Source organism: Dermacentor variabilis, chromosome 3 (genome assembly GCF_050947875.1).
Source record: "Dermacentor variabilis isolate Ectoservices chromosome 3, ASM5094787v1, whole genome shotgun sequence".
Classification (NCBI taxonomy): domain Eukaryota; kingdom Metazoa; phylum Arthropoda; class Arachnida; order Ixodida; family Ixodidae; genus Dermacentor; species Dermacentor variabilis.
Genome location: NC_134570.1, coordinates 155597601 through 155615578, shown reverse-complemented (window position 1 = coordinate 155615578; position 17978 = coordinate 155597601).

The following is a 17978-nucleotide window of genomic DNA, read 5'->3' as shown; positions in this document are numbered from 1 at the left end:
CGGCGTTAAGCCCTCTCCACACGTGGGCCCATCCCGAAGATAGTGCAACACCGGCCCGACCCTCGAGGGAGGTGAAGCAGGCGTTAAGCGCACTTCATGCGTCGGTCGATCGCGAATATAGTGCATTACCGGCCCGACCCGCGGCGGAGTTGAAGCAGGCGTTAAGTACTCCTCATATTTGGGCCGATCCCGAAGATAGTCCAATGCCAGGCCGACACGCGGCGGAGGTGGAGCCGGCGTTAAGCCCTCTCCACACGTGGGCCCATCCCGAAGATAGTGCAACACCGGCCCGACCCTCGAGGGAGGTGAAGCAGGCGTTAAGCGCACTTCATGCGTCGGTCGATCGCGAATATTGTGCATTACCGGCCCGACCCGCGGCGGAGTTGAAGCAGGCGTCAAGTACTCCTCATATTTGGGCCGATCCCGAAGATAGTCCAATGCCGGGCCGACACGCGGCGGAGGTGGAGCCGGCGTTAAGCCCTCTCCACACGTGGGCCCATCCCGAAGATAGTGCAACACCGGCCCGACCCTCGAGGGCGGTGAAGCAGGCGTTAAGCGCACTTCATGCGTCGGCCGATCGCGAAGATACTGCATTACCGGCCCGACCCGCGGCGGAGTTGAAGCAGGCGTTAAGCACTCCTCATACTTTGGCCGATCCTGAAGATAGTCCAATGCCGGACCGACACGCGGCGGAGGTGAAGGCGGCGTCAAGCCCTCCCCATACGTGGGCCGATCCCGAAGTTATTGCAATGCCGGGCTAACCAGTGGCGCAAGGGTAGTTCGCCATGAAGGTGCCCACATACACAGCTCCACTGGACATCCTTCTTCGCAAAGTGGAAAGGCACTTTTTTCAAGAGCTGGGTTTAGTGTGGCTGTTGATAATCGTTGGTCCATCATACGAAACTGCTGGACAAGTAGACGAGAAGTTGTGCTTCTCATCCTTTTATATACAGTAGATATGCGTAGAATGCGAAGGTTTTGGCGCCAGATGCGAATATTTAGCATTAAAAAAAGACAAAGAAGTAGACGAACGATATGGCATATGTACTGAGTGCCGTTTCGGCCAGAGGACCGTTCTTTGTCGGAGTCAAACTCGGCGTAACTCCGCGGCGAAGGAAGGCCGGTCCTCCGGCCTAAATGTTCCTAAAGTTATGCGCCAGAACGTTCGTCTTTGTTCTTTTTTGAATGTATTATATATATATGTATGTATGTACATATATATATATATATATATATATATATATATATATATATATATATATATATATATATATATATATATATATATATATATATATATATATATATATATGTATGACAAGGAGAGAGAGATTAGTGGCTGTGGTGTTGGCTATGGTGTTCCGCTGCTTTGCACGAGGTCGCTGTATCAAATCCCGGCCACGGCAGCCACATTGCTAAGGGGGCGAAATGCGACTACACCCGTGTACTCACATTTAGGTGCACGTTAATGACCCTCATTTAGTTGGAATTTCCGCAGTGCCTCACTACGGCTTGCCTCATAATCAGGTAGTGGTTTCGGCATTTAAATCCCTATTATTTGTTTTATTATAAACATACTCGCATTCTTCGAAGCTCTCCTATCTCCTCTCTACCACGACCAGTGCCGGCTTTCCACGTCTCACACAGGCACATGTTTTTGCACTTTGACACTCCTAATGCTAAAACATTTAAACGTTTACAGACGCATGCGCTAACCGTCGGCGTCTTAACTGTCTAAAGGTTTTGTTTTCTATCAACGGTTTCGACGTTCTGTGATCTCACGCAATCAGGAACTGGCATCGCCGCTTCCTTTTAAGTTGAACTTCGCTTCCTGAGATACCGTAGTTGTGTCTGAGAAGGATGCAAATTTGCTGTCGACAGATGATTGTTACACTGAAAGCCTGCGCACCATTAAAGGGCTTCTCGCCAGGTCTGGCCTAAATTAGTTCACAAGCGCAGTGCATACAATGGACGCTCACGTTCGTGTCTGGTAAGAATTAGATCGCGGCGCGTCGCGAAAATAGTTGAAATTTCTAACTAAACGTTGTTTGCCCTTCTCCTCGCGGGTGCCACACTCCAAGAAGGGGGACATGACATACGTCGTTCATAGGGACGCGTGACACTTGGAGTATTGTTCAAGGCAACCCTTCTTTCTTTGCGTAATCTGTTCATTCAATAGAGGCATCAAAGTTTAGAGAAATAATAAAACACACAAACCGCATGCCTGCCTGTTTCGGTATAGTTCGCATCATACAAAGAGACATGTACTGCCGTTTCGTCTACTTGTTCCCACGTCGTGATGTCGCGCGCACTGAAAGCGAAACTATGTGCTTTTCTAACGTGCTCGATCGCCCAAAGATGCTCTGTGATCCGCTTGGGATTGCTTCAGTGTTCGTGTAGCACTGACTTATACCATTATTCAGGTGTTCTCGCGCTAACCGTGCAAAATATTGCCATGCGCGAAACGAGGCAAACACAACAGCTTGCGCACGCGACCATCATGAAAAATTCCACGCGCTGGATTAAAGCGAGAGAAAAGAAAAAGCCGGCAGATCCCACGCCCTGTGGGAATCGCTGTTAGGCGAAGTAGTGTGCTGGGAGCGTACCAAGTTGACGAAACGGCCATGGGAGCCCCAAGACGTAGGCGGCTGCTTCATTACCTACACGACACGCATGTCGCGACATTCCTGCCATGATCCGTCATTTATGTACCTGATAAACTGTGTGATACTATGCCAATTTTTGTACATACCAAGACGTAGGCGGCTCTTTCATGAGCTACATGACACAATTTCATGACCAATCATTTATGTTCCTTATACACTATTGTCATACTATGCTCTTTGTGGTCCTGCCAAGTTAGCGAAACGACCATGCGAGTGTTGGGAGCTCAGTTTAATAGAGGAAAGAAAGGAATACACATTTTGTCAGCTTGAGAACGCAGAGTGGACTGGTTTTATTCAAGAGTAAAAGGAGGTTTGCCGAGTTGTTGTGAATGCGCCACAGTTGCATAGCTGTCTCGGCTCCAAGGAAGAGCAGGGAGCCATGACCCCCACGGCGCGGCATGGCGAGGTAGACGGGATTTCCGAGAAACAGGGACAACGAAGTAACGGACGGACGAATATGTAGGCGGCTGTTTCATGACCTATATGACACAAATGTCATAATATTCAGGTCATGACCTATCACTTATGTTCGTCGTACACTCTTGTCATGCTATGTCAATTTCGGTTCCTCCTAAATTAACGAAACGACCATGAGGTCACCAAAAAGTAGGCGGCTAGTTCTTAAAACTGAAGGCAGCGCTAAAAAGGACGAACACACGGTGAAAAGACGACACGACGACGAGGAAACGCCACTGACAACTGGTTGTCAGTGGCGTTTGCTCGTCGTCGTGTCGTCTTTTCACCGTGTGTTCGTCCTTTTTAGCGCTGCCTTCAATTTTAAAGAGTGCATCACCAACTAGCCCAGCACCATGTTTTATTGTAGGCGGCTAGATAGATAGATAAATAGATAGATAGATATTTAGATAGATAGATAGATAGATAGATAGATAGATAGATAGATAGATAGATAGATAGATAGATAGATAGATAGATAGATAGATAGATAGATAGATAGATAGATAGATAGATAGATAGATAGATAGATAGATAGATAGATAGATAGATAGATAGATAGATAGATACTTGATTGTCCAAGTGGCAAATGCTCGCCAAGAAATGCCTCGCATTAAATAAAAACGAAGGCGGCACCCGGGACGTATGCGAAAGCACGCGATCCTCCAGCTCCTGTACGGCAGAACGCAGGGAAGGAATTTTGCTTGCGAAGGGTAGACGAGGGCAAGTGGAGAGAGTGCCCTTGTTGGCGGTGACGCTCGCGCTCTGAAATCATGGTTTCGTGGCACTGAAATATTTCTATCTAGGCTACTATTGAACCAATTTGAACAATCGTTCCGATAGAAGGCTCCCAAGAGGACGTGTAACAACTTCTAGCCTATAGCCAAAATATGGCACGAGGCCTGGCGAGAGGCTCTTTAATAAAGAGAAGGGAAATTACAACACATCATGGCATTCTACGGCTCTGTTTATATTTATTTATTTATTCAAAAGCACCTTACAGGCCCTATGGTAAGGCATAAAGTAAGCGGGGCATATTAAACAGTAAAATGTATAAAAAGTACAAATTGCCAACAGGAACAGTGCTATAAGGAGATTACCGTGTTACACAATATTGAAGGCACTAGGAATACAAAGCAATATATGAAGGCACACGAACACTTGTTACTGTTAACAGAGCAAGGAATACCGTTCATGAAAATGATATACAACATGGCAAAAATGCACGATAACATACACTAGATTGGTCACTCGTTAACGGTATTAAATGGGAAAAGCATGAGTAACTGAGAGCGGAACGTGTCGGGATTAGATATGGAGGTTATGTTATCAGGGAGGTCATTCCAGAGACGGATGGCACGTGGTAGTGCCGATGAATTAAATGCATTTGTTTTACCGTATATGCGCATGAAACTGAACTGATTATGTAACCTGCGTGAAAAAGATTGGGGTATTTGTAGTTGCAACCGGGTTCGTTTATTAGTGTAAATATATTTGTGGAATAAGCACAGAAGAGCGATGTTGCGGCGGATATCTAATGGCGGCAACAGTAGGTCTAGTTTAATTTGCGTAATGCTCGAGTTTATACTGTAGTTACGGGATATGAAACGGGCTGCTGTGTTTTGTGTCATTTCCGTCATATTTATTAGGTAATTTTGATGAGGGGACCAAATTGGGGAGGCGAATTCTAACTGTGGCAAAGTGAATGTTTGGAAAGCGAGTTTTCGAATGTTTGGCGGGGCATTTCGCAAATTCCGTTGTCACAATCTTTCTTGTTAACAGTGTGCTTTGGTGGGTCTACGCTATCGATCATTCTTCCTTGTAAACATTTCGTACATTACATTCAGGGCAGTTCGGGCATTCGCAGTTGAGAATTTACGGTTGCTACAGCGATGACGGCTATAGCACGCGTACCTTTCACCCCTCTCAAAAATTGCGAAACCGACGTTAAAAGTTACCGGTAAGTCAAACAAGGTTCTTATTTTACGTTTCTGGAAACCTATCTCCATTAATTATACTCTAAGAATAACTTAGTGTGGAGACAATTTAGTTCCAGAGACTCCTGTGGCAGAAGGGTGTTAACCTACGACAGTGAGGATTATTGCGTAGAAAGCCCACACTGCGCACATCTCGGAAGTAATTCCTTGCGAACTACGTGTGCCTGCTTTGGGTGAAAAAATTCTACAGAGAAGGCGCAACATTGCTGCATATTGGAACCCGGAATATGGCGAAATAGCCAGAAGAGTAAATTCCACAGGAAAGCGCAGTAGCACGTTCTTGTCACAGTGAATATTCTTTTGCGTTGAAATGCAAACTTAAACAGCACTTTTTCAGCGTAAACTGTTATGTGTTTAATCCAATAGCCGTTTGTGTTGGCGATCTTGTCTGCCGCGGCCACCAGTGTCCGTCACAGCTGTCACCAGGAATTAAAAAAAAGCAACCCTTTTCTCGCCAGGATCGAACTCTCGCCCTCTGCGTGAAAGTCAGATGCTGTACCACTGCACCACGACAGCGTCTGCTAGCTGCTGCAAAAACATGCCTTATACGGAACCCAAGCTCAAGTTTGGGCGCGCGACGACAGCGCGGGAGCCGTGCGAAGCTGGGAATAGATGGCGCCTGCGCAGTTGCAGGCGCAACCAGTTTGCAGGCGGCCACTGCACGTGCGCGTCCGCGCAATTCAGTCGAGACGAGGCACTGGGGCGTCGCGCCGCTAGCCAGGTACGTTGTCAAAAGGCTTGTTGCACTAGGTTGCGCTTCCACAATGGCAAAAGTAGCCCCGCCGAAGCGAAAGCGCGGTTCGAAGTACTGCTGTGTCGTGGACTGCCACAACAGTGCAGACAACACCAAGGAACGCGATGAACCTGTGAAACTGTATCGATTCCCGGGCAGGTCTTATGAGAAAGAAAGGCGACAAGCGTGGATCACCGCCGTAAGGAGAACCAAGTCCTAGCTGAAAGATGTTCCGACCGTTTCACTTCTTCGCTTTGGTTTGGAACGCAGCGCATGTACGCAACAACAGTAATGGCATGCTCGTTGTCTTCTCGCATCGCTAGTGTTATCAACGCGCAGCTGCGGCTGTGTGGTGCAACAACTTTGCATTTTCATTCCTATTGTTTGTTAGACTTCGTTGTTCAAAGTTCACAAACAAAGTGGTCGCGCGGTAAGCGTTGCCATGTTGGTTTAATCAAACTAAACTTGGCACGTTTTCAAATGTTCGGCGCTCGCAATTTAGGCGTCGGGAAAGTAGCTTTATCGTGTTGGAATGAACATCTCTTCCTTTCAGCAAAATTTATAGTTTGCTTTGTTTTTGTGGCTTCATTAAGGCGGTATTTAAGACTGCGAATCTCACTGGCACTTATTACCTGCTATGCTTGAGGAATACGTGGGTTCTTTCAGTTGCCACCTTCGGAGCTTGTGTGATTCTCTTCCGTGTGCCAGCGTGTGCGCGGGTATGTGTGTATGTGCTTGCGTGTGTCATGGCGGCTAACAAGCAATTGCTGTTCTTTCTTACACAGTCCCGATGGAACTCCGTGGTTGCCCGAAGAGCATACACGAGTTTCCAGCACTCATTTCGTGGGCAACTGCAAGAGCGACGTTAAACAGCACCCATGCTACATCCCGTCCATTTTTCCGCCTGTCTACAGAAAAAAGGCACCTGACAGGAACAGGGCGCAAAGGTTGTAAAGCAACAATGTGAAGCTCCTAATGGAAACTAAAGCAATTTGTTTTCTAATAGATATGTCGTCACACTTGCCTGATTCATGAAAAGTTTGCATGCGTGGTGCAAACGCTGCATGGACAAGCACTCCGCGCTTTGATTTCATTACAGGTTTGGTTGTAGCCTGTACAAGATTGGCATTGATCTTGGCCTTTGTTAAATGCAAGTGGCAAACACGTTTCGACAGGGCAGTCTCATCTCGGAAGCTTGATGCAGGAGATGAGGATCCATCTCAAAGCACAGCTGATGGAGCAACAATGCAGGATTCAGAAACCTCCATTCTGGATGATGTGCCTCCTATAATGGATTTTAGTGATGGATATGTGGAAACATGCTCAGCTAGTCCTTCGCATAACAGCATCGCTGATTCAGATCCTTTGCTACATGTGCATGATGCATCAGAAGAAAGTAATTGTGCTCGAAGGAAAGATGCTGTAAGGACACATTTGATTTTAATACTGGTCTTCGAGATACTTGATGCAGCACCAAAAAGCTGTCTAAATACCCCAACAACGTCTGTGTCCCATTCTTTCAGACATGCCAAACAGAGGAATTTACGACTCGGGCAAGTCTGTCCATACTTCTCTCAGCGACAAATGGAACGGAGGCGTCTACTCGAGTTGTGCACACAGAAATGAGTCACAAGGTTGGAAAATAATGATGTTGGTCCTTATCTGCTGTGCTGAATTGTGACGATGTGTTGCTGTTCGCATTCAAATTCTTATTTAATAGTAATGAACGTACATTATTGGGCAAACTTCATTTTGTAAGTCCTGCCTAACACGCATTTTATAGTGTTACTTATTTCCAGAATGAAAGCATTTATTTACACTAGAGTGCAATTAATAGTTTCCAATTTGTATTCCTCTTACCTATTTACCTTTTTTTATTTCATCATGCTGTGTTTTTTCATCCTGAAGGTTGCAAGCACGGATGGGAATTGGAAGCGAGACTGTGGATTTCGGGGCTTTGAGTTTCTAAAGGAAAAGCAAGAGGCACTGCAAGATTTTTGTGGTGCGACCCTGCAAGTCTTCTGCCTTCTTTTGAAGATGTTGCCACCACCAAGGTACAGGTGCAATGCAATGTCAAGTGAAGACAAGCTGTGCTTGTTTCTGGCCAAGCTGCGGCTTGGGATAACATACAGTGCCCTAGGAGCAGTATTCAGTCTTACAGCCAGAACAGCATCAACCGTGTTTAAGCAAACGCTTGGTATTCTCAGCATTGCCCTGAAGAACTGGGTCTTCATGGCTTACCGGGAAATAATCAAGCTTTCTTGGACTGACCCATTTACACCTCAATTGCACCTTAATAATAGACTGCACAGAGATCCGCACAGGACCACCCTCAAATCCTGACTGTCAGCACATGCTGTATTCACATTACAAAGGAGGATGCACACTGGTCTTAGTAGGCCTAATTCCTAATGGCATAATAAGTTTCATATCCAAGGTATACGGAGTACCACACACTGATTCGTTCATAACTCAAGACTCTGGCTTCCTGCAGCTTCTCAAACCAGGGGACTTAATTTTAAGTGACAAACGATTTCCAAGCATCCCAACAACTGTAGAGGGGAGTGGTGCAGTGCTACTCATGCCGCCCTTTAATTCAGGAGGCGGTCAACTGGCTGCACACGACATGGAGATTACATACAAGATTGCTCTGTGCGCATCCATGTAGAGAGAATAATCCAAATGTTGAAGATTTATCATATTCTAAGGAACAGAGTACCGATAAGCCTGGTCCCACACATGAACAAAGTCATTTCAGTATGTGCTGCCCTCGTGAACATGCAAACACCCATATTCAAGAAATAAGTGGTTTGCTTTCCGTGATGTCAGTAAATTGGTTAATTTGCTTGCATTCATTTTCTGCAGTTTCATGTTAGCGTCAAAGTGACTTGACAACTGCAATTATGTACTGGTTAATGAATAAATGTCTACATTAATTGCAGCAGTAAGTGTTCTTTGCTGAAATTAATTTAGTGGTGAAAGCTTCTACAATTATCACCTTGTGTTTTGTCACTGCAGATGCATGCATTTGCCTTCTTATATTACTTACAAAGCAGCAAAATGCTGAAATGGCAGCACTGAATACAAGCCAACGCATGGAATCCGAATTTTAACACAGCATTTAGCTCTTGCTTATTGAATGCAAATTATGATGTGCGAAGTTTTTACCAGCAGCGCAACATACAAAATATATGTACATGATAATAAATAATAATCATTAGCAATGCAGGCTTGTGACAGTTACCCTTCCTGGCAGACAAAGCTGTCTCCAAAAGGCCAGCAAATGCTCGACAGGATGTTTGACCGACTATACGGGTGACTGATTTGCATTTCAATTTATAAAATAACCATGCCACAGCTAAATGAGGTCAGTATTACAACACTGACGACCAATAACGAAACGGTGCTTGAAGCTCTAAGGCAGATAAAGCTACAATTAAAACAAAAATTGATAGGCACTTAAAGCTGTTTCCGTGTATGAACGCGAAAGCATTAGCATAGTCGTAAGGCAACGCATATGTGTCCATCCGTTCTCTGCTTTAGTCTCGCAGATCGTGTGAGGACCTCATACCGCTCATGGCGGGGTGGTGCAGTGGTTAAGCGATACATCACTGCCCTGGAAGGTGGCTGTTTCCTATACAACCACCCGCGGGGCTTGTGCGTCCCAGGTTGCTGCCAACCATCTTATTCCCGCCATTGGAATATGAACCTGGCAACGTTCAACGCTAGAACGTTATCTAGTGAGGCGAGTCTAGCAGTGCAATTGGAGGAATTAGAGGGCAGTAAATGGGATATAATAGGTCTCAGTGAAGTTAGGAGCCGAAAAGAAGCATATGAATGAATGAATGTTTATTTTGACAGAAATAAAATACAAAGAATCTCTGTCAAAGAGGCTGACAAAAGGCTTCAGGCACAGGACGTGCCTGAAGCGGGCACGTCCTGTGCTGCCGAAGCTTAGCGGAGAGACGAGAACTAGGAGTCGGATTCCTGATTAATAAAAATATAGCTGGTAACATACAGGAATTCTATAGCATTAACGAGAGGGTGGCAGGCCTTGTTGTGGTACAAAGGTACAAAATGAAGGTTGTACAGGTCTGCGCCCCTACATCCAGTCATGATGAACAGGAAGTCGAAAGCTTCTATGAAGACGTGGAATCAGCGATGGGTAGAGTGAAAACAAAATGCACTGTACTAATGGGCGACTTTAATGCCAAGGTAGGCAAGAAGCAGGCTGGAGACAAGGCAGTGGGGTAATATGGCATAGGCACTAGGAATAGCAGGGGAGAGTTATTAGTAGAATTTGCAGAACAGAATAATATGCGGATAATGATTACCTTCTTCCGCAAGCGGGATAGCCGAAAGTGGGCGTGGAGGAGCCCAAACGGCGAGACTATAAATGAAATAGACTTCATACTCTGCGATAACCCTGCCATCATACAAGATGTGCTCGGACGTGCTCGGCAAGGTGCGCTGCAGTGACCACAGGATGGTAAGAACTCGAATTAGCCTAGACCTGAGGAGGGAACAGAAGAAACTGGTACATAAGAAGCCGATCAATGAGTTAGCGGTAAGAAGCAAAATAAAGGAATTCCAGATCAAGCTACAGAACAGGTATTCGGCTTTAACTGAGGAAGAGGACCTTAGTGTTGAAGCAATGAACGACAATCTTGTGGGCATCATTAAGGAGTGTGCAATGGAAGTCGGTGGTAACTCCGTTAGGCAGGATACCAGTAAACTATCGCAGGAGACGAAAGATCTGATCAAGAAACGCCAATGTATGAAAGCCTCTAACCCTACAGCTAGAATAGAACTGGCAGAACTTCCGAAGTTAATCAACAAGCGTAAGACAGCTGACGTAAGGAAGTATAATATGGATAGAATTGAACATGCTCTCAGGAACGGAGGAAGCCTAAAAGCAGTGAAGAAGAAACTGGGAATTGGCAAGAATCAGATGTATGCGTTAAGAGACGAAGCCGGCAATATCATTACTAATATGGATGAGATAGTTCTAGTGGCTGAGAAGTTCTATAGAGATTTATACAGTACCAGTAGTTCCCACTGCAATAATGTGAAAGAGATTGGTCTAGAGATTTGTTGAAGGATGGTGGGGACATTGTGCTAGAAAGACTGGCCACTCTATATACACAATGCCTCATGACCTCGAGCGTACCGGAATCTTGGAAGAACACTAACATTATCCTAATCCATAAGAAAGGGGACGCCAAAGACTTAAAAAATTATAGACCGATCAGCTTACTATCAGGAGCCTACAAAGTATTTACTAAGATAATCGCAAATAGAATCAGGAACACCTTAGACTTCTGTCAACCAAAGGACCAGGCAGGATTCCGTAAAGGATACTAAACAATAGACCATATTCACACTATCAATCAGGTGATAGAGAAATGTGCGGAATATAACCAACCCTTATATATAGCTTTCATTGATTACGAGAAAGTTTGATTCTGTCGAAACCTCAGCAGTCATGGAGGCATTACGGAACCAGGGTGTAGAAGAGCCGTATGTAAATATAATGAAAGTTATCTATAGCGGCTCCACAGCCACCGTAGTCCTCCATAAAGAAAGCAACAAAATCCGATATAGAGAGATACGATCTCTCCAATGCAATTCACAGCGTGTTTACAGGAGGTATTCAGAGACCTGGATTGGGAAGAATTGGGGATAAAAGTTAATGGAGAATACCTTAGTAACTTGCCATTCGCTGATGATATTGCTTTGCTTACTAACTCAGCAAACCAATTGCAATGCGTGCTCACTGACCTGGAGAGGCAAAGCAGAACTGTGGGTCTAAGAATTAATCGGCAGAAAACTAAATTAATGTTTAACAGTCTCAGCAGAGAACAGCAGTTTCCGATAGGTAGCGAGCCACTGGAAGTCGTAAGGGAATACATCTACTTAGGGCAGGTAGTGACGGCGGATCCGGATCATGAGACGGAAATAATCAGAAGAATAAGAATGGGCTGGGGTGCGTTTGGCAGGCATTGTCAGATCATGAACAGTAGGTTGCCATTATCCCTCAAGAGAAAAGTGTATAACAGCTGTGTCTTACCAGTACTCACCTACGGGGCAGAAACCTGGAGGCTTACGAAAAGGGTTCTACTCAAATTGAGGACGACGCAACGAGCTATGGAAAGAAGAATGATAGGTGTAACGTTAAAGGATAAGAAAAGAGCAGATTAGGTGAGGGAACAAACGCGAGTTAATGACATCTCAGTCGAAATCAAGAAAAAGAAATGGGCATGGGCAGGACATGTAATCAGGAGAGAAGATAACCGATGGTCATTAAGGGTTGCGGACTGGATTCCAAGGGAAGGGAAGCGTAGCAGCGGGCGGCAGAAAGTTAGGTGGGGGGATGAGATTAAGAAGTTTGCAGGGACGACATGGCCACAATTAGTACATGACCGGGATTGTTGGAGAAGCATGGGAGAGGCCTTTGCCCTGCAGTGGGAGTAACCAGGCTGATGATGATGATCTTATTTGCCATTTCAGAGTACACAGACACACACAGACGTGATTTGGCATGGTATTGTTTAATGGAGTTAGTACACCGCTCAAATACACATATAACATCATGCTTAAATACAAGATGCAAAAGCAGGTTACACTACAGGATAATTATGAAATCAAATATACAAAATAATTTAATTTATACAAACGCGCAAGTTCAATTTCAAAATGATATCATGCACCAGTTCAGAAAAGAAAGCACAGAAACTTACAACAATGGCGGAACGAATAATTTGAAACAAAAACGTGCGAACTTGGGTATAAGGTCCGAAAGAAAAACATCGTCCCCATTTACATGCACTATTACAGAGTGCTTGGGACTGTACACATAAAGAAGGGCCCTGTGCAAATTCAGGGCGTACATTTGTACCTGAATTTGTGTATAATAGCTGTGCGTCGTTTTGAGAATAATCAGGCCCCCACTGAACTCTAAATACGGAAGCAAGCTTACTCTTTCTTCGCATTTGATGAAAGGTTCCTGTTTGTACTTGTATGCGCACTTAATTTCGATAAGCACAGTTTCACCGCCCATTTTCGCAATGCCATCTGGGCTGCAGCACAACCACGGCTGCTCTGGAAGCACGATGAGTCCTGCCTAGAAAATGAATAATAAGGATTAGTGCTTGAATCGTAATGAGCAACAGATAGGAAACTAGGCATGCAAGAAGCACCTCATGCATTATAAAATTGTAAGCAAAGTCACCTGCACTATGCGGATACCAAGCTTTTGCTGGAGCTCGTCTCATGCTGTGGCTTCGGTCTTGATGCCTGGTAAAACATTTTGGCTTATTAATTTTTAGTTCAAAAGAAGTTATGAACATATGGTTTGCATTCAAGCTTGCTATGGCGCAAGTGAGACCAGTGTTGTGATTCTGTGACTAAGCAATGCATGTTTCAGTTAAATAAAGTTATACGTCGCTGAAAAACATACCATAACGCATTGCAGCACTCGTGCATGACGATCTCCTGCAAAGCTGTTTGGCAGCTCTCTCTCTAGTCCATCATCTTTTTTTGTGCGGTTGGCACGTGCTCGGGTGCTGCTGATTCGAACTTGTCGTTCCTCATGGCATCTGCAAATTGCCAAAATTGCAAGCATGACGCCATGAAATGTATATGAGATCTGTAGGCTATCATTTTTTGTTGAGTTCCATAGCGTGAGCAGCTCGCCTGGCCTATGGTTCGAAAGCACAATTCAGTTGGCGTTGCTTTAAGAACTACTTTTGTAGAGTACATTGTGGCCTTTTCATCATCGATTTCGGTGACAAAGTTTTTGACTTGTGTGCTATTATTTTCCAGAACATCCAGGTACCTATACACAGGTCGGTGACTCATTGGATCGAGCATTTCGTATAAAATTTCCATTTCAAATTTTTCCGATACTTGCTAAATAATGTTATTCAGAAAATCGGCACAAATGGGATCTTCATGTGCTCTGCTCTGCAGCTCCAAAATCTCCTTCAGTGAGCACATTATCTCCGGATAGTTGAAAACAACGTTTGGGTCAGCGGGTATTGTTTTTGGAGTGCTGGTGTGCTGGCCTGGTATGGAGGATCAGACAAGAGGCAAACACATTTTTCGCTCAAAAATGCCAAATTGCAGCTTCAAGGTGTGACGCGTTATGTGTTCAGAAATGAAAAGAAGTAAACTAAACTGTTACAGGCCAGAAAACATCTAAAATGTTTAGTACTGGTGCATGTTAAGAAAACCGACAGTATTCGAAGTCTAGGCAGGCACAAGAGATTTTATTTTATTTCTGGGAATGATTATTGATCTATTATTGGTCTAATCACTTAATATCTGAAAACTAATTATTAAGAAAGTAGAAGAAAAAACAACCACGCCGCTATTGGGGACCGAACCCATGCCCTCCGTATTTCGCGTATGGTGCAGAATTTTTTTTTAAATTCTGGGGATGATTAATGATCAAATAATGGTCTAATCACCCAATAGCTGAAAATATATATTAAGAAAGAAAAACAACCACGTCGCCGTTAGACCAGTAATTGATCATTAATCATCCCCAGAAATTGAAAAAGAAACCTTGTGCCTGCCTAAACTGTCGACTGTCTTAATATGTATATTGTAACGAGCCCCTAATTCTCGTACATTAAGTAATAGTGCAGTTACTTCACTGAAGCAGTGCATTCAACAGCATGAATGTTTTTCTAACTCACTTGGGAAGAGGTCCGAGAAATCTTGTTCTAGGCGTCTCTTTGGCTTTCCGCTTGGCTTTCCCGATTTCTGGGGCTGGCTGGTGCATGAATTTACTTCTTTATTGTTGACGTAAGTGCACACCGCAGCTGCGTGCTTGCACTGAGCCGTAATGCCAGCTTTTCAGGCGCATCTGCCTTCTCGAAAGCAAAAATTCCGCTTTTCATAGCATGACCACTGCAGCTATGAAAAAAAAATTAAGGCTTAAACAGTGAAGCCATTTGCCACTACTTTTCAAATGCAGCTGCCTTCCAAAATTGCCTCTACAAATATTCAGCAACATGGCATGGTGCACATTTCCAAAGCTAACTCCAAGTTTGCACTTCTGCCACAATACCCCAGTCTGCCGTATAAAGCGAAAATAAAGGCAACATGATATGCTTACGTTTAGTAATATGAACAATCAGCACAGTGTTTCGAGTGTGCGTTCACTAGCGCGCTAATTACGCGAGCGCATCACGCGCACGATACCACATCGCACCGATAATTCTGCACCACTCACACTGAACCGCGTTCGCGCAGCAGGTTTTATGCGCCTGTAGAGCCGATACTTTAACAAAACTCGAGTGCAGGCATGACGCGACCGCCAAAATAAATGAGGTGTTGAACTGGCTTCGCAGTGCTTAAATTTCAGCTGCCTGGCCCCAAGTCAGTGAGTAATGCTCCAACGGGCGAAGCACAAGTGTTGTATCTTCCTTGGCTTTTCAGTGGGATGCCATGGCCATACAATTTTTTTTTCGCACGCCGCAAACGTTTGTCCCCGACAGTACACGACAACCACTGTCAAAATGCCATATCAAAACAATTAAAACATATGCTTCATATTCGACAATGAAGAAGGTCGACAGTGCGTGGCTTCATTTCGCAGTTTGCATAGACAATCAGTATTTTACATATGACAGAATGACACTCACCTCGAGGTACACGTCGTACACCATATTGTCACTGACTTGGGAAATGCATTTTGCATTGAGCTGTGCATCGTTGCTGTTGATTGAGTGCTCCACAGAGTATACGTGACTGACGAGCTTTTCTCCTTTTAACAAGTTGGCTTTCCTGAAATAGCTGTCCAGCTGGCCGATCTTTTTCAAGCCGCACTGAAGGCGATACATTGTGACGCGCCGCACGTGCAACGCGAGGAGAGAGCCCTGCACGTGCGCAAAAAGCGATCAGCTGCAGCGCGGCGCAGTAGAAATGCGCATAGGATATTCCCAGTTTAGATTTTTCTGCCAGAGATGGCGCTACTCGTCAGGAGCAGTGGCGCCGCTCGCGGCGCTTGGGTAGCCTATACATTGAGAGATTCGAGCTGCGTAGGGCGGATAAGTGCACACTTTGCATTGAACATGGATATTGTTGCACTATGTGGTATGACAATAGCAGTTGCATCTTTTCGTACCACTATTCAAGCAATGGGAGATGCACGCCACGTAGCGCTGATGTGTGCGCATTTCTGCATTACAGTTTCGTTGTGTTCTACCAGGTAGCACGACATGTAGCAGTTGCACTGTATCGTGCCGTGTATCAAGGGATGTGACACGTGCGCCGCATAGTCTCGATACTTGTGTTTACTCTTTGGTACACGTTATGGCCCTTATGGCCCCACCTTGCAAGGTACGAACCACAGCTTAAGAAGCCAATCGTAGAGCTAGATACTCGCGCGGCTGCAACCAGGCAACATCTGGCTGAGCAGACCATTTTGAAGAGAGCAGCACAAGCCGAAACTCGCGGTCACGGCCGGGCAGACAGTTCATTTTGCTCTCGTAAAACTGACGCTTCAAGTCTTCAAGCAGCTTACGATAGTCTCCCATGGAGGTGCCACACCAGCTTACAGCTGTGAGTGTGCTGCTTCTGCCGCGCAGGTCTGTCACTTTTCTTATGCGCGGTGGTACCAATTTATGAGTTAATATGGCTACGCGAAGCCTGCCCAAGGCCTAGGTCATTTTCATGCTTGCAAATGATGTTTGCAAAAGCGATGCTGCTACCGTGGCTCACCATTTCACTTTTGTGGAGTCGCCTCCAAGCTTACCGTGGATAAGGTGCCTGATTTTCATGAACCTCACCAGCAGATAGCGTTCCAGCCGAATATCCGCCCCAAGTATCCCGATCCACGGGTCAATGCTTGCAGCAAATTATTCTGCAATTATTTGTCGCAAAAAGGGGTGTCTCTGACTCGGGGTTCGTTCGGCGTTCCCTCAAGTCAGCTTGCACTGCATAAACTGAGCTGTGGCCCCCTTCTGTCTTTATTGTGACGCGAATTGCGATGGAGACAGAAGTGGAGTCTCGAGAAGCTGAGCGTAATGTTGTTGATCTAGAAAATCACAACTACACAGTACTGTAGCCAATGAGATAAGTCCAAGTATAATTCAGGGCTAACTTCACTGTGGAGAAAGAACAAAGAAACACAAAAGCGAACGAAAAAACAAACTAACAAGCAAACAAGCAAACGGACACTTGGTTATCGAGGACGGCTTTTGCTTTCTGGTAACATTTTCCTGGAGCTGGCTCAGTTCCTGCATGGGGCTCTATCACATCACGCCTGGTCAGTCAGTGCATGACTGGCAAACCAGTCCTGGGGAAATCAGTAATGTGGGAGAAGGTTGATCAAAGGAAATAATTGTCACCCACCCGACAACAGTACGATGCTACAAAGGAAACCAGTGCATGTTCTATATTAAGAAAGTTTGGTAATTTTATTGTGTTACGATCGTCAGCCTCTACACGAGCTGTGCTTTAAAATGAAGTTGCTCGCTCTTTTACACTTGATGTTGAGATCAAGCACCCAAAAAAGATCAGGGCCTTGGGAAATCGCTTTGTCACAATATGCTATAGCAGTCCACCTGGCATCACACAGCCGAGTCGACAGCTGGCTGGAATTGGCTTGGCTTTACCCTGCACGTCATGTTATGGCTGCAGCTTTGAGGGATGTGATATGTAGGTACATCTATTTATTATCCCGCTACAGCGCAAGGCGCGCAATTGTCATTGCTGCTCCAAAACATCGCATGCGAGAGCTTAGGTTGGTGTTGATGTCAGTAAGCAAAATAATTCAGAATTGTTCAAGAATTCAAAGGTGCAAAAAAGATGCCTAGAAGGAGCACATACGGCAGGCCAGGCGTCTACTCTTATTTGAGTTCACTCATAACAAGCATTCGCCTTTAAGTACAGTCAAAAGTCACGAGATCGCGACGAACATGGTCGCTACAAAAAGAACAAAGCGCGAATTCGAAATGACGAATGCGCTTGTTAGGCAAAGGACATGCGCAGAGATTTGTCCACAAGCAAAGTTATGTATCAAGAAAGGTAACTGACGGCATCTTGACATCAACTTCATTCCTTCGCTTGATGTAACAGGCCTAGGTTGCCTCCCGCTCAGTCTTGTCTTTACCTCTG